This window comes from Pongo pygmaeus, chromosome 8, assembly GCF_028885625.2.
Source record: "Pongo pygmaeus isolate AG05252 chromosome 8, NHGRI_mPonPyg2-v2.0_pri, whole genome shotgun sequence".
Taxonomy (NCBI): Eukaryota; Metazoa; Chordata; class Mammalia; order Primates; family Hominidae; genus Pongo; species Pongo pygmaeus.
In genome coordinates this window covers 99031063-99049345 of record NC_072381.2, presented here as the reverse complement: position 1 = coordinate 99049345, position 18283 = coordinate 99031063, and the positions used below count along the sequence as shown (strand labels likewise).

General features: G+C 39.8%; 1 long non-coding RNA gene across 1 annotated transcript; it reads right to left on the bottom strand.

Annotated features, from left to right (window-relative positions):
• Positions 1–349: 349 nt before the first annotated feature.
• On the bottom strand, positions 350–17103 carry LOC134740175 (uncharacterized). Its single transcript, XR_010127452.1, has 3 exons — positions 16972–17103; positions 10606–10738; positions 350–532 (listed from the first exon to the last, which is right to left on the bottom strand). It is a non-coding gene; the product is annotated as an uncharacterized LOC134740175 (long non-coding RNA).
• Positions 17104–18283: the final 1180 nt, after the last annotated feature.

Below are 18283 nucleotides of genomic sequence, written 5' to 3'. Positions count from 1 at the left end.
GCTTATTTTAACAATTTCTTGTGAGTGGTCCTGAAAAGTTCCTGAATTTTTTGAATAGTGCAGAACTACAACCTTCATAATCAGTTTACAGGAAGTTCGAATAATTGCTCTAAGATGGCAGAAGTTTCACTCTACATTGTTTACCAAGATGATTTAATCTGGTCGTTTAAATTAACATATTGGTGGTCTGTAATATATGTACATGTTGTTTTTACTATTGTTTTCAAATGAGTGAGGTACGTCTTTATCTTCTGACATGAAAAATTTTCGTGATATACTGTCTAGTGGGACAGAAGTTTCAGGACAGAATGTTCCATATGATTCCATTTTGTAAAAATTAATCAATCAATTAAACAAACAAATTTATTTGTATCTATTGAAAAAAGAGTCCAGCTAGGCATGGTGGTGTGCACGTGTAGTCCCAGGTACTTAGGATGCTGAGGCAGGAGGATCGCTTGAGCCCAGGAGTTCGACGCTGCAGTAAGATCATACTACTGCAGTCCACTCTGGGCTACAGAAGGAGAGCTCGTCTCTAAAAAAATGGAAAAAAAAAAGAGGAGAAAAATAAAAGAAGAATCCACCACACTACTTAAACGTCAGGGGAATCGTGCCTTCCGTTTATATTTTACATTTCTGTGTTGCTAATTTTTTAACTATATGGGAGTTTATTAATGATGTAATCCCTGATTTAAGGTACAAGAAATGCATCAGAACTCCAGATGTCAATGTCCTATACAGATTCTTGCTTTGAAAATATGATCTGAGAGCAATGTGATTGCAGTCCTTGGAAAATATAGTCTTCTCTGACTGTTGCTGCAACTTTACTTATTTATTTTAAATCTGTACATATTTAATGCATACAGCCTGATGAGTTTGGAGATAAGTATACATCCATGAAACCATTTCCACAATCTATGCCATAAACATATCAATTACCTCAAAAAGTTTCCTCCCACCCTCATTATAATTTGTGTTAAGAACACTTGACATTGATCTACCATCTTAGCAAATTTTTAAGTATAAAATGCAATATTATTAACTCTAGGCACTATGTTGTACAGATGTCTAGGACCTATTCATGTTGCATAACTGAAATTTTTTGTGCCCTTTGACCAATAGTTCCCCATCTTCCTTTGCCATATGGCCTGGCAACCACCATTCTACTTTCTGATTCTACAAGTTTGACTATATCTGATACCTCATATAAGTAGCATTTGTCCTTCTGTGTTAGGCTTATTTCACTTAGCATAATGTGCTCCAGGTTCATTCATGTTGTTGCAAATGGCAAGATTCTTTCTCTTTTAAGGCTAAATAATATTCCATTGTATGTATATATACTGCATTTTCTTTATCCATTTGTACTTTGGAAATTTCGGTTGCTTCCATGTCTTGGCTATTGTGAATAATGCTGCAGTGAACACAAGAGTGAAGATATCTCTTTGGTATACTGATTTTGATTCCTTTGGATATATGCCCAGAAGTCGGATTTTTTAATCATATTATATTTTTAATTTTTCAAGAAACTTCCAAACTGTTTTCCACTGTGGCTACACCAATTTACGTTTCCACCAACAGTATAGAAGGATTCCCTTTTCTTTACTTTCTCGCTTGTTGAATTTTTAAACTATCACCTTTGAAAGATAAAAACAGTATTTTTGAAAATACAAATATTTCTCCAGGCACAGTGGCTCATGCCTGTAATCCCAATACTTTGGGAAGCTGAGGCAGACAGATCGCTTGAGCCCAGGAGATCGAGACCAACCTGGCCAACATGGTGAGACCCTATCTCTACAAAAAATACAAAAATTAGCTGGGCTGGTGTCATGCGCCTGTGGTCCTAGCTACTCCGGAAGCTGAGGTGGGAGGATCACGTGAGCTTGGGAAGTCGACACTGCAGTGAGCTGAGATCAAGCCCCTCCACTCCAGCCTGGGTGACAGAGTGAGAACTTGTCTCAAAAAAAGAAAAAAAATCAAGAAACCCAAGCCACTGGTTTCCATAGCAAGTCTTGACCATAGCTCCACACCACAAGGGGGTGCTGTGGGATTCTGAATGAGTCACATCACTGGCACCTCAGTTTCCCCTCTGTAAAACGAGGATAACAGCCCCCCTCACTGGGAGGTGGCGGAGCTGAAAAGATGTGGCTGTGAAGCGAGTGGGTCTGAATGGGTTCTGGGAGACTGCCTTTAATTTTCCTAAATTTGAATGGAGGTTGGGATAAGGTGAGACCAAAGAATCCTTGTTCTGGTCGACTATATTTCTAAAACTAGAACTAAGAATTCAGTGCTTAGCTTCCTCCTCTGACCTAAGTCTCTTCTCACCCTCTTATTCAGAGTGCTGGGGTGGAAGGAAGCTTGAAGTCACCCTGTCCTCAAAGAATCTGACAAAAGTTATGCACCTTAATCCCAGAAACCTGCACGGAAAGCTGAATTTTAAAATACAATTCCTGGAGGTTCCCAGGCCCACGTGAAGGATCCTTCATTGATTTAATTCAAGCACCTTATTTTACCCAGAAGAACAAAATTTAGAAATTAAGGCCACTGAACCTGGCTGTTAATGGCTCACAGATTCCCCATCCCCAAGAATTGCTCTGGGTATGAGAACCACCTACTGCAGTGGTGTGATTTATGCTCCTGAAAGCACATCCTCTGCTAGGTGCAGTGGCTCAAGCCTGTAATCTCAGCACTTTGGGAGGCCCATTAGGGTGGATCACCTGAGCTCAGGAATTCGAGACTGACCTGGGCAACAGCCCAAAACCCCATCTCTACAAAAAATTTAAAAAGTAGCCGGGTGTGGTGGCAGCTACTGGAGAGGCTGAGGTGGGAGGATCGCTTGACCCCTGAAGGCAGAGGTTGCAGTGAGCTGAGATTGTGCTACTGCACTCCAGCTGGGTGACACAGTGAGACCCCATCTCAATACATACATAAATAAATAAAGTACATCCTTACTTGCCTCTTTCCCCCTCCCTGGTCTGTTTTCCTCATGAGCTTTTCCTGAAAACCATATGCCCAGTAAATCACACACACCTCAACCTCTGTCTGGGGCTCTCCTAGGGAATCTGACCTCATACTAGTGCCAAGTGTCACTGGCATCATTTTATAGATTCCAGATGTTGATAACATGTGATGACAATACACTGATAAGATATCTAACTTCTCTCTTCACTTTATAAAATCATACTTGGGACCTCAGAGATCATTTAGTCATCTTACAGGTGAGGACATGTATGTATATATATGTAGATATATACTTTATACTATTTATATATTTATTCTCCTGCTTTTTCCACTTAATATCATATCATGATGATTTCCCTTTACTTCTTTTATTGTGGCTCCTTTTGGTAAGCTTTGTAAAAAGAACTTTTATTGGGGGCCGGGTGTGGTGGCTCCCACCTGTAATCCCAGCCCTTTGGGAGGCTGAGGTGGGCGGATCACCTGAGGTCATGAGTTCAAGACCAGCTTGGCCAACATGGTGAAACCCCATCTCTACCAAAAACACAAAAAAATTAGCTGGACATCATGGTGGGCACTTGTAATCCCAGCTACTTGGGAGAATGAGGCAGGAGAATTGCTTGAACCCGGGAGGCAGAGGTTGCAGTGAGCTGAGATGGTGCCACTGCACTCCGGCCTGGGTGACAAGAGTGAAACTCCATCACAAAACAAAACAAAACAAAAACAACAACAAAAAAACTTTTAAGTTCAGGGGTACATGTGCAGATTTGTTATATAGGTAAACCTGTGTCTTGGGAGTTTGTTGTACAGATTATTTCATCACACAGGTGTTAAGCCTAGTACCCATTAGTTATTTTTCCTGATTCTTTCCCTTCTCCTACCCTCTACCCTCTGGAAGGCTCCAGTGTCCATTGTTCCTCCTCTATGTGTCCATGTGTTCTCAACATTTAGCTCCCACTTATAAGTGAGAACACGTGGTATTTGGTTTTCTCTTCCTGTGTTAGTTTGCTAAGGATAACGAGCTCAAGCTCCATTCATGTTCCTGCAAAGGACATGATCTTGTTTTTTTATAGCTGTATAGTATTCCATGGTGTATATGTAGCACATTTTCCTGACACAGTCCACTACTGATGGGCATTTAGGCTGATTCCATGTCTTTGCTATGAATAGTGCTGCAATGAACATATGTGTGCATGTCTTTATGATAGAACGATTTCTGTTCCTTTGGATTTCCCTTTACTTCTGTCTTTATAAAGATACTTGTGAAAAGATGCATAATATTCTAATCCATGAAGGTAGCTTTTTTAAACCTAATATACTCAAATGGAATAGTTATTTATATTTTTATTATTATAAATTATAAAAGGGAATGTCTTTATGTAAATATTTGTTTCTGTATTTCAGGGGTTTTTTCCTTAGGAAAAATCTTCTAGAAATAAAGTTACTGGGCCACAGGGTATGATATGTATTGCAGATTTTTCAAAAAGTTTTTACCAACTTAACATTCCCAACCACAATGCTGTCTGGCAATTTGAACCCTCTTGCCAATATCAAGTGTTATTTTTATAAAAACAAACCCCAAACTCTGACTTAAAGTGAAAAGAACTCACTGCTCCATTAATTTATCTTTCTTTATTTACAGTAAAGTTGATTTTTTCATATATTTATTAGCCATTTATTTTTCCTGTTTGGGGGCGTTTTCCTCCTTGTGTAGGGCTTTACTAATGAATTTGTACACTTTTTGACAGCCACTCTGAAAAAATATTATACTAGTTGTGGACTTTGTTACTAAGCCCTTGATTTAGAGATATTTATGCTATAATTTCTCCAGAGCAACATTTTTTACCTGTTCTGTGGCAAAGTGTATGGGGAAAGATTTGAGTCTGGAGAAATTCCATTAGTAATTAACACTCAACCAAATTTACCTCCCTCGCTACAGGCAAGATGGAATGTCTTTAAGAGAGGATTTCTAAACATAAAATGTAATGTGATAATTAAACAAAATATTTAAAGTGGAATGGAGGCAGAAATGAAAACAACCAGAAAACACTTACACATTTATGAAAAAACACGAAGTGGGCAGATGACATTGTTCAAAATGCGAGGGTTAGGGCAATGTAACCCATGTGCCTCAAAGATACTAACAAATTCAGACATCCCTAATGTTAGGTTTGTCTTAGGATTTCAACTTGTGGTTTTAAAAATGTTTCTCATTTGGTTGTTTTCTTATTTCAGAAATAAAGTTGACACTAAGAAAAATCCAATTGGATAGATAATCAACACTGCAAGTCAAGCAAGTGTTTTAGCCTCCTTCTCAGCACAGTGTTATCATTTATCTGTTTTCATGATTAAAAAAATTAAGTGCTGAGAATTTTTCAAGAGACAAGATTAAATTCTGTACTGAAATTCTTCAAGCTTGAGCTCTAGCCAGAGGTGAACTTTATTTTGGAAAATCTGAGAAAATAAGCTCCATTAATTCTGAGGTGTGGAAAGAAGGATCTTGAAATATCCCTCACTTCTCCAGACACATTATTTAACCTAGCACATTCCTTACAGCAGCTGTTCCAAATCTTTTCCACTTTCCCCAAACCCTCCTAAGCCGTATGGAGAAGGCAGATGCTGGGTGACCTTCCTTGTCCAAGCTCCTCCCATCTCCAAATGCCCCCATGTCTACTCCCACTCAATCATAAATTCTTTTAGGACAGCCTGCTGTCTTTCCTTTATACTCCCCTTCTCCTAGTCCAAAACGGAGTGCCCTGTTCATAAGAATGGTTCACTAAGAGTTTAAAAAGGAATGACTGGGGCAAAATCAACTTAAACAACATGGATCCTAGATTTTGCTGGTAGTCAGACCCTGACTAGAGTCAGTTTCCTTGGAATAATGAACTAAGGAAGGAACACAGCAGAGTGCCCCATACAAGCCTAAGTTAGAACCTGGTCCTACCACTCATTAACTGGGTGATCCTGGACAAATTAACCTCTCAACCCCACTCCCCCTCATTCTTCAGATACTTCATCTCAAAAAATGAGGATAATAGAAATTCCTGGCTCTTAGAGCTCTTAGGAGGATTAAATCAGAGAATGGAGTTGGTGCAGAATGTGCCAGTTAATAAGCGCTCAAAATAGCTATAATACATGTTGTCATATATCATCAATGTATCAAACCTCTGAATAATTTGCCAGGTTTGCAAACGGTTTTCCTAATCTCTTTCTGCCTTATGCAGGCAAACCTCAGTTTAAAAAAAGGAAAGAGGGTGTTGAAGGAGAGCTGATGGGAATTGTTTCTCAGCTCCTTCACCCTGGTTTTAGAACTTGGATCTACCTCCGAAGCCAGGAAAACCTGCCCCTCCCCCACTCCAGGATGGAGGACAGAACACATGACCTCTGCTTTACTTCGCCATCGGCTCTATGTACTGCGACTCCCTCTCTGATTCTAGTAGTCCCTAGCTCAGTGCCTGGCGTAGGGTGGTGCGCAACAGTCTGCACAGTTGAGTTGCTTGAATCCCCACATCCCTTCTCACGAATGGACTCTGGACAGAGTTGCTTACTTCTGTACCTGCCTGCTTGCATCTTGGAGATCATTTTTGTTCTGCAGACTCTAAAGCTCTTCCTCTGATTCCTATCAGAGCATAACTCAATCACAAAGATTTCAGGGCAGACTATTCCATATGCATTGATTGTTTGTCGGTTCACTTAGTAAACATTTATTCAATGCCTACTGTGCTTTTTAAAAAAGAAGAGCACATGTTTAGCTATAGAAGAACTTGTTTGCTTTTTTCCCCCTCAGATCCTTTAAACTCCGGTGAGGTTCACTTTTTCTTTTTGATGCTTTAAAATAATGTCTGACTCTAGTGACATCTACTGGTAAAACTGAGCTCTAAGCCAAGGGAATCATAAGCACCTAGCCTGGTATTTTGACAGTTCTTTTTTCCCTAAGTGTGGTCCAGGCAGATGTCCAAATCAACATTCTTTGATAATAAGAACTACTAAACCACTTCATTAAAGTCACTTTCCTGCTAATGATTTCTGAATCTTAAAAGCTGTTCTGTTTAAAATACTACCGCTATCCCTGCTGAAAAATCACAGACCAAGCTGCCAGGCAGCCTTTTGAAAAGACCATACTTAAGAAAGTGCACAGAACCTTAGAAAGATATTGCATTAAAGTAACTCATATTGAATTGAATGGCTGCAAGCCCTGCTTAACACAGCATTGCCATGAACCGATGGATTCCAAGACATTTCAGGTCCCGAATGAATTATTATTTAAAAGTTAATTTGTATGCCATGTGGCAGATACAATAACAAAAAGATGAGGTCACCGGATTTTTCTATTAAAGAAGTCATTGGTCAGGTTTAGGATTTTATTTTACATATAATGCAGTATTCAGTTGTTAAATTCTCAAGGTATCCATCAACAGGACATTTAACACAACATAAATACTGTGCATTTGCTAAAAAGAAAAGCAGGAAGGAATAAGAAATAATGCTTTTATAATATTAGTAAATTATATTTTCTAAAATTGAAAAATAAAGCTTTTTAAAGAATCGATTTTTAATCACCTTGAATTCTCGGAGAGAAACAACTATATAATTATCCAGTAATTGGTTGCTAGCTTGCAAAATGTTAACTACGTCTGCTGGTGCCAATAAGTTTTATCAATCAAGATGCGTTTGGCTAGATGTCCTCATGGCGGCAAGAGGCTGAAGCAGCTCTCGCATCACCTCCTTACACAAACAGAAAACACTCTTCAGAAGCCTCATTGTAAGAACAAGCAACTCTTTCCCAGAGGTGTTGCCTACAGACTGCCTCTCACGTATCATTGGTCAGAACTGGTTACTTTGCCCCTTTCTAAGCCAATCACTGTCAAGAGGATTGGAATGTTTGGTTTAGAGATTAATTGAAATTCACCCCTACCTTAGCCCCTCCGCTGGGTTTGGGTTGGGAGCACTTTCATTAGCACGTGGCATGAGAACTTAAAACTGGGGAGATTCAAGCAAGAAAAAAGGGAGGAGGATGAATTTGGGTAAGGAAACAATGGTGTCTACTACAATCAAGAGGTGAATGTGTGGGGAGGATAATGAGGCAGATGTGGGTCTCTAGAAATCTGCGTTGGATGGGAAGAACGAGGATGCCAACCCAAGAGAAATGCTGGAGCGAGAGAAATGTTTGTTTGATTTTGTTTGGTGTGAATATAGAAGAGATCTGAACATATTTATAAGCAGAAGAGGGGTCAGTAGAAATGAAGAGTTTGAGAACTCAGAAAAACAAGTTCCCAGAGCAGATGAAAAAGAATGGAATCTCCAGCCAGGTACCAGACTTTGGGATTTGGAAGACCAAATTTCAAAAAAATGGGTGAGTCCATCAGAAAATTGCCAACTTTTAATTTCTTTGATCAGGGGCTTTAAAAAAAAGTTAACAATTCTTAATTAAAGTTACTTTCGATTACAATTAATTGAAGGTAATTACAATTAATTTCCATTAATTTCTCAGTTTCTGGATTTTAAACATTTTTCTTGTTGACTTTCTCCAGAGTTTTTTTTGGCTATCCATTACGTTATTGTGAAAATATGAATAAGGTTGGCATAATAGATGATAGCACTGTATTGATGTTAATGTTCTGATTTTGCACATTTTACTGTGCTTATTGAGAGAATGTCCTTTTAAAGGAAATATACACTGCAGGACTGTAGAAGTGCGATGGTCAATTTTATGTGTTAATGTGGCTAGGCTATGGCACCCAGTTGTTTGGTCAAACACCAAAATAGATGTTGCTGGAAAGGTATTTTTTAGATGTGATTAACATTTAACTCAGTAGACTTTGAGTAAAGCAGATTGCCCTCCGTAATGTTAGTGGGCTTCATCCAATCAATGGAAGACTTTAAGAACAAAGACTGAGGTTTCCAGAAGAAGGAATTCTCCTCAAAATTGCAACATAGAAACCCTGCTTGAATTTCCAGCCTGCTGCTCTATGGATTTCAGACTCAAGATTGCAATATTGACTTTTACCTTAATTTCCAGCCTGCTAGGCTGCCCTATGGATTTCCGACCTGCCAACCCACACAATCCCATAAGCCAATTTCATAAAACATATGTCTGCTTTCCTTCTTCTCCTCCTCCCTGTACATTCTTCTTTCATTCATTTGTGTATATATATATATATATATATATATATATATATATATATATGGAGAACTGTGACCCCCGACTATACACAGGGGTAAATGGCTTCATGTTTTCAACTTACTCTCAAATATTAACTCTAGGGGAATCTGGGTAATGGGAATTCTTTGTACAATTCTTGTAGTGTTTCTGTAATTCTGTAATTCTGAAATTATGTCAAATTAATTATGTCAAATTATGTCAAAATAAAAAGTTAACAGCAACGTTTATTTGAAAGCCAGTTTGGAACATAGCTTTTCTCTTATATATAAGCATATAAACTTGGCTACATTCCTGAGGTAGCTGACAAAGTCCAATTTAACACACAATGTAGCTGAAATACTGTGCCCTCCCACAGGGATTAAATAGGAAGAAAGCAAGACCATTTTAACAGTGATTCAACCAGAAGGGAAAACATTGAGATTGAGTAACAAATTTTAATTCATCTTTACTTGGGTGGAAAAACGATTGCACAGTTTAATATTCAACTGCCAATGTGGAAAATGGGGGAAAAAAACAACAGCTGGTGGGTTGAGGAAAGAATGGTTGATAAAGAAGAAACAAGTGCTTGGGTGTACCTAGAGAGGAAGGGAGGAGAGTTTTAAGGGAGGTTTTCTTTGATTTGCTTTGATCTGAAGAAATTTGAGCATATTTATACACAGAGGATGGAGCTAGGGTTGAGTGAATAGTTGAAATAATATCAGAGAGAAACAAATGGGTTCTTAAGCAAGCAGTGTTTTTTAAAAATTTATATACCATCAATTTGTTTTAATAGTAAAACTGGAGGACCAATATAAAGTTGTTGACTTTTATATTTGCCAAGTGAAGACTTTAAACACACACACACACACACACACACACAGAGCCACCCAAACAATGACTATCCACTATTACCATAATTTCATAAAGGGTAAACACTAATACATAAAAGGCAAAATGTAAACACTTACTAGCATGGTGTTCTTATTTCACTGAGGACTGTTTTATGGGCTCTGGCTTTTTAAGTTAGTCTTGGCTGAGCATCTATATGCACCTGTGTCTATCCTGGTAACCTGTGCGAAGCCTGCTGAAGAGGGATGTTCTCAAACACACACTTCGGATGGTGGTACATCCTCATCTCCTCCATTGTGACTTTGTTTCTTCCGAGGGCTCGCTTCCCCTTATCTCCATAGGTGATCCAGGTAAGCCCTGATCTTGGCTCTAGGTTCCAGTTCCTCCTCCTCCAAGGGCAACCTTACAAGTGGATCTGTGGCACCCACCTCCACTGGCTTTACTGAAATTGCATGTTTATCTTCCAAGTTTTTGAATACTTTTTATCACCAATTCTGCCCTTTGTTAATGTTCAAACCCACTTATCTCTTTCTGGTTAGTGGAGCTTTACTTGTGTTTTCTCCTTGCTCATCACCTCACCATTGCTTCTCAGAATTTTTTTGGCTGGAGAAATGTATTAGCACCTGTTTCTGTTTCTCTAATTCATGTTAGATGCCTCTTACCTTAACAGGGAACAGCTGGTTTGGCTACACACCTTACTGGTGAGATTAGTGCCATTCCCCTGTGCTTTGTTTAGGACGTTTCCTGATCCACAACCTTTAGGGTAAAAGTCCAAGGCAATTCATGTCCTCATATCTGTAAATGAAAAGCATGAGATCAATTAGAAAGTGTTTGCTTTGGGTCAGACAGACTGTGTGTGTTGTGTGCTTTGTCCTCTGTCCTTTTTTAGTAATGTGACTTCACACAAGTTTCTTAAACTCGCTAAGTCATCTTTCTCATTTGTAACATAGAGAAAATAAGAATCTCAAAAGGCTTTTCCAGGAATGAAATGAGAGAAATATGTAAGGAGCTTTGACGTGTGCTGGCACATGGCAGGGCTCAAGAAATCGTGCCTGCTGTTATAACCCTCCTTTCTTCCTAGCACTTTCTAGAACTATGCTGTCAAACAGGCTAACTACTAGTGTCACTGAGACACCAGGGGTTCAGTCTAGGTCCTGCTGCTTGCTGCACGGAAAGGCAATGACTGAGACAATGAGTATTGCCAAGGAAGAAGGCTTTAATTGGGGGCTGCACCCAAGGAGATGGGGGTTCAGTCTCAAATTCATCTCTCTTACTGATTAAAATTAGGGGTTTATATAGTAGGGAAGACATGTTACTATGTCTGAGAAAACAGGAACTCAAGAGGCGTAAGGAAACAATCATGATGAATGAGCGGCCTGGCGTTTCATTGTGTGGATGCAATGACATGGTTTCAGTTCTTTGATACTTAGTGAGAGGCCTGGGGATCCTTTCCTGAGGAAGGAACTCAGATACAAACAAGGGCCAATTTCTATGTTTATCCAAAAACAACTGTCTATGGGACTGTTAGTCGGTTTCACTAGCTAGTGGAGATGGGTGCCACAAATTCCACCTGTAGTTGCTCTTGGGAGGAGGAGGAACCAAAGCCTGGAGCCAGGTCAGGGCTGACCTGAATCACCTACAGAGACAAGGGGAAAATAACTCTCAAAAGAACCAATGTCATGATGGAGGAGATGGGGATGTACAACCATCCGAAACAACTTACAGCTCTAAGTTTCAAGCTTTAAGACTAGAAGGGCCAATTTCTACGTTTATCCAAAAACAACTGTCTATGGGACTATTAGGTCATTTCACTAGCCCCACGTACCCACTGAGCACCTGAAATGTGGCTGGTCTCACTTGAGATGTGCAGTAACTATAAAACACACATTAGATTTTGAGGCTTGGTATGATGGAAAGAATGTATCTCACTAATAATTTTTTATATTGATAACATGTTGAAACAGTTATATTTTGGATGTATTATTAAAATTAATTTCACTTGTCTTTTTACATTATTTTATATGGCTTCCAGAAAACTAAAAATTACATGTGTAGCCTGCAGTGTAATTCTACTGGACAGTATTATTTTAGAATCCTGATTTTTGTCTGTGAAATAGGTTGACAAATTGATGTATGGGATCTTTCTTCAGAGATCACTCCTGGATATGACCCCATTGTCCACCTGACATCCCTGCGGAGGATGGCATGTTGTCTTTATGACTTCTTTGGCCTTAAACATCTGCTTTGTACTGTTTCTTGCTTTTCTCATGCACTTAGAAGATTAAAGATCTTAATAAGATAGAGAGATGTCATCTGAAAAAGGTTGGCCAGATATCCCATCATATCCCCAAGGGTCAAGTCACGAAGAGATGGGAAATCTGCTTGTTAGCATATAGGTGGCAAATACTGGGTATTAATTAAGGTTAATAATTAATAATTACATTTGGGTACAAGTAAGAGAAACACTTTTTTTCTTTTTTTTTGAGGCAGAGTCTGGCTCTGTTACCCAGGCTGGAATGCAGTGGTGACATCTCGGCTCGCTGCAACCGCTGCCTCCTGAGTTCAAGCGAGTCTCCTGCCTCAGCTTCTCGAATAGCTGGGACTACAAGGTATGACCACCATGCCCGGCTAATTTTTTGTATTTTTAGTAGAGACGGGGTTTTGCTATGTTGCCCAGGCTGGTCTCCTAAGCTCAGGCAATCAGCCCGCCTTCGCCTCCCAAAGTGCTAGGATTATAGGCGTGAGCCACTGCACCTGGCCCAGAAACAAATTCTAACTTAATCACAAGTAGGGAATTAATTGGAAGGATAGTGAGGATCTCACAGATTTGATGGAAGACCTGGACAACTGGGCATCAGGAGGGACAGGACCCAGTCTGTCTACAGAATTTCTATAGCCAGCACCCATGGCCCTTCTCTCTGGGCACTGCCACTGGACAGCTCAAGGGTGCACCTTCTGCACTTGAGACCCTGCTCATGATTCAAATTACAGAGAGAGGTAAACCTGACTTGGCTGAGCTCAGGTCATGTGCCTGCCCACTTCCTAGGCCATTGGGCGTAGGATTCTGAATTGCCAGCTCCACCAAAACTAGGGACTTAGATTTCAGCAGTTCCCCAAAGGAGTGGGGTTATGGCAGAAACAATGCTTTAGGTTCACCAAATTCTGTTGCTATTGTTCTTTTCCTCTTCCTGAGCACAAAGGAAAACTTATTTCCTACACTCCTTTTAAGTTAGGTTAAAGTCAATGGCATTTGGGTAGAAACGATGCTCTCCATCAAGACTGTTGACGTCAAATCTTGGTAAACTGGAGGCTACCTGTATAAGAAGTCAGGATCATCATGGGGAAGGAGACTGGAGCCTAATCACCACTTAAAGGAGAGATACTGTAGAGACCTTGCAACTTACATCAAACTGTGAGGGAATCGAGATAAAACTTTTTTTAAGACTCTGAGATTTGGGGTGTTGTCTGTTATAGCAGCCAGCATAATTACTCTAATACAAGAATATTATTTCAGAAGAAAGGGGATGAGGGAAGCTGGGAATACATTCTGTCTCTCTAGGAAGAGCAACAATAACCAAAAACATAGAGTCTTATTTGTGAAACCATACAAATTTTATTAATATACAACGGGAAATTTGACAGTTTAGGGAATGAGGTACTCAATCTTTTGATTCTCTTCTGCACTTATGGTATATGAGAAGCCAGATTATAATCACATAGTTACTTGATAACACAAATATACAAAGAACAAGGAGTGCTGATTTTATAATGCAGTGTTCAGGGACATGAAGACTTGATTGTGTACTCATTGGGCCATGTTTCTTAAAATGAAGTTCAAGAGTCCCTCAAACCAGAGGTACATAAAGCCCAGGATAAATATGACACATCTGCCTAGGGTACCAAAGATTTGGGGAATAAAAAGCTAAATAACTGAATTGGTAATTTAAAAAAATTTTTACACTAAAACACACAGATATATTATTAATTAGGATGCAAAAAATTGCATGGACTTTTTTTTTTAAAGCATGAAGCCTCCAAGAGGATTTGAGCTTGAAGTGGGCAGCTTTAGGCTTAGGGTAAGCAGTAGAATAGTGGAGTCAGGAGCACAGGCTTGGAGTTGGACAGACCAGGGTTTTGAGAACAAGACTCTTGACACTTATTAGCTATGTGATCTTCGAAAAGTCATGTAACTTGTCCAAGATCTATAACCTCATCAATATAATGAAAATAAACAGGCTTGTTGCAGGGACTGAAGGAGCCAGACCACAAAACTAGCTAAGACAGACACCTGAAGGATACAGTAAAGTATGGTGGTTAGTGTAGCTGTGATGGTAGCTATGCCTCCAGATTCTTCTTAGCTATTGGGGTGCTTTTGGGAGAAAAGCTGAGAACTCACTATCTTGGTGTATCTCATCTCTACAATGGAGCAGGCCTGCCAGAGTCACTCTCCTGTCCTTTCTCCTGAGGCTGGCCACCTTTCTTCTGATTGGCACACTGCACCTGTAGAAACGTCTGGGAAAGTTACGGCTGAATGTGGCTGGCCCAGGGTTCACTTCTGTATATTCAGATGACTGTGTATAGCTCCATTCTTTCCTGCTTGGAGGCCGTAGGAAGCCAGCTCACGCCTAGCCTCTTGGGCAACATCTTGCTGTAGCCCACGCAAACTGATTATATAGTCCATATATGTCATGTTCGCTTCCAATTATGATCAATGTGAGGGCCTGACAATATTTGGTGTTTCCTTGCATTGGCTAGGATTGTTTATGGCTACTGCCCAACAAATGTTAATTAGTAGATTGGAAGAAATAAAACTGAAATATATGCAGTGTTGTCATCACCTTCTATTCTTTCACTTCTAGCTCTTGCTCTAGGAGGGGAAGGAGGAAGGAGGACATATGTATCCCTAAATCCCAAAGTCAAAAAACAATCCTTTCTCCACCACAGTGAGAAATTACTCCCTGTTCTGCATTCTACCACCGTCAAGTATGGAGGCAGCATGAAGTATTGGAAAGGGCAAGGTCTTTGGAGTCAGGCAGACCTCATGGCCCTACCTCATCATTTACTAGTGAGGGGACTAGAATTTAGCAGGTAGGTAACCCCATTCAACCTCTTTGAACTTCAGTTCCCAATCAGTCTATCTCCCAAGGTTGGTGAGGGAACGAGACAAAGATTAAGAAGCTCTTGGCTGGGATGAGGTTTATTCAATAAATGTTAGTGTCCTTTCCAAGTAAAAATTGTTTTGGTGCCATAGGAAGGCAGACATCTGAATCAGGGCCACACAACGCTTTCTAGGATATTGGAGGATATAGTCCTATTAAAAAGGTGAACTTCAGTTTCATTTTTGTATTCTCTTCAATCATGGAGATGTGGGAATTTAAGTATGGTCTGCAGACTCTATGAGGCAAAAGAGGAGGGAGCAAAAGGAAGTCAGTAAGGTGAGTCAGGGTGACAGCCTAGACTAAAGCAGTAAACATCTCTCTATGCATGTATGTATGTATGATGTAATGTATATATGTAGCTCCCTATGTCTTTTACTCCTTTTCTTTCTCCTTTCTTTTCCATCAAGTCACCTTTTTATTTTTGTTCCACCAATTTTATTTTATTTTATTTTATTTTGACTAAGTTATTTACCCACATGGTTCAAAATTCAAAAGGTGTAAAAGGGAATTCAGTGGAAAGTCTCCTCTCACCTCGCCCTTCAGCTGCCAAAGGCAACCAATGTTAACACTTTCTTGCATATCCTCCTGGAATATTCTGTTTACCCTCTTTTTATACAAATGAGCACATACTCAACCAGGATATAAATTTTGCTTTTTCACTTAACAATTTTGGACATTATTCCACACCCATATATGGAAAGCTTCCTTGCTCTTCTTAAATTTATTTTTAATTGCGTTATATTTTATTTTGGGTATATACCATGACTTATTTAACCATTACTCTATTGAGGGACATTCAGGCTAGTTCCATTTTTTCTCACTATTACAAATCAGGCTGGAATAAACTTGTACATATCATTTTGCACATAAGTAAATCTGATAGATGGTGCCAAATTGCCCTTCCTAGAAGTTGTACCAAGGCACACATGCTGCAAAGTACCAAAGATTCTGACTTTTCTAAAATGCACATACAAAGGAACTAAAGCACATAAACAGGAAGTGTGTTCATCTGTTGTATCTCGTACTGTCACCCAGGCCGGAGTGCAGTGGCACGATCATAACTCACTGCAGCCTTAAACTCCTGGATTCAAGTGATCTGGCCACCTTGGCCTCCCAAAATGCTGGGATTACATGTGTAAGCCACTGTGCTGGCCTTGAAAGATAATGTAATTATATGTTAATATAAATAACACTTTAATAAAAAATAACTATTTTCCAAAAAAATTAGTGAGAAGAGTGGCATTGCTTTTTATTTTTGCAAACCTGGCTTGATAGATAATAGCTGTATTCTCCTATCTGCTTCTGCATTCAAGCTGTTGCAATTTCATGTCTAATAGCCTCTGGAAAGCTCCACTTATACTTACGAAAGAATGATTGTGAAACAGGCTAATAACGTTCTTAGTATTGTTATTAAAATAGTTTTGACATCGCAAACACTTTGAAAGGGTCCTGAGGACTCTCAGAGGTATCCAAACCACACTTTGAAAACAGTTGGTTTAGACCGACTTTATTATATTTTATTATTCTTATCCCCTATATATTTAATTTTTGCGAATTTTATCTGTCACAGGCTAAGAAAAGCCCATGAAAATGTCCTACCTTTTGTTGATTTTTGTTCTTCTGAGGTGTTTTGCTTTATGTAATTGTGATTGTGTATAATGTGGTACATACATATCCAAGACAATTATATCGTTTATATTTTATTTTTTTAGTGGCTTAAAACAGTAATAACTGGTTTCTTTTTCTCACAAATCTGCAATTTGAGCAGAGCTCAGGAGGTAGGAGGAGGGCTTGTCTCTGCTCCACACAGCATCAGCTGGGGCAGCTCACCTGAGAGTTAGAGGATCCATTCCCAGTGTGCACTCTCACCTGGCTGGTAGGCTCATGCTGGCTATCAGCTGGTAGCGCAGATGGGGCCAAATGTCGGGGCCTCAGTTCCTCTCCACATGGGCCTCTTCATGTGGGCTTCTCCATGTAGCCCAGGCTTCCTCACAGCAATGTGGCTGATTTCCCAGGGGGAATATCAGAAGAAAGAAAACGTTAGTCCATTCTGAATTATGCTATTGCTTTGAATTCAATTCTAATATTATTGAGCTAGCACCTACTATAATCATAGAAAAAAATCAAATATAGTTGTATTATTAGTTTCTCTCTTTCTGGTATGTTCTTGGCACATACAGCTTAATCTTAAATCATGGCCAAGTATACTTGGAACAGCTGTTAAGAACAGCCAGGTTCTTATATCCTCAGATACAGGTCTTCTGGTTAGTAATGCACTCCTCTGGCCTGGCCTTTCCATGTACTTCTGCTGCACCATGGAGCTCCCAACCCTGGCATGGTACTTTCGTGCTGCACCATTCACCTGAACACGTTTCCTCCTGCCCAAGTCTACTTCTGCTCAACTATGGTTTTATACTTTCCTGACCCCTCCCTGGCAACTAATCATGAATCTAGGTTACTTCCTTTGCTTCATCAGGCTTACTGGTATTAATCTCACATGGTTTCTAGAATCATGAAAGTTTAGTAGAAGAGACCCAGGCTCTTTCTCTAGTAATGACATTTCCTGAGCCCAGTGGAACATTTTCCTGTGTACTGGGCATCTCTGCTACATTTACTGCCCTCCCTTGATACCAAGCATGTCTTCTCCTTACCCTCTTGCTATAAATCCCACCCCTGAATCTCCAGGAGATGAGAAGTGCCAAGGTTCATGGGCTGTGGATTGTTTTCCCAGGTCCAGCTCCAAACTTAATGTTCAAATAGGCTAAAACGTGGATCCATCATTGTGGATCAGAGTCCCTGATAGGTTATCTTGCAGAATTCTAGGTGAATATGGTAGCTGTATTAGATCTGATATAATGCACCAAACGGGGCATAAAACAGCATGCTTAGGGTAGTGTCCAGGATTTGTATACCCAACCTTCACCCATATAACCAAATTCTAATGCCCATTATTGACCACGGATCCATACACACCTAGATCAGAGACCAGGGTGATATCAAGAACATCTGGCTCTCTTCCCACTAGAATGCCTTCAAGAGAGTAATTATGCTTATTGGGTGCAATAGGTAAGAGGCTAAAAGAACCATGCTGAGTACATAGTGCATAGGAAACACCATAAATCAGGCCCATTCCCCAGGTCAGAGCCAAGCATAACACCCATAGACCAGAGCTAGGGCCAGA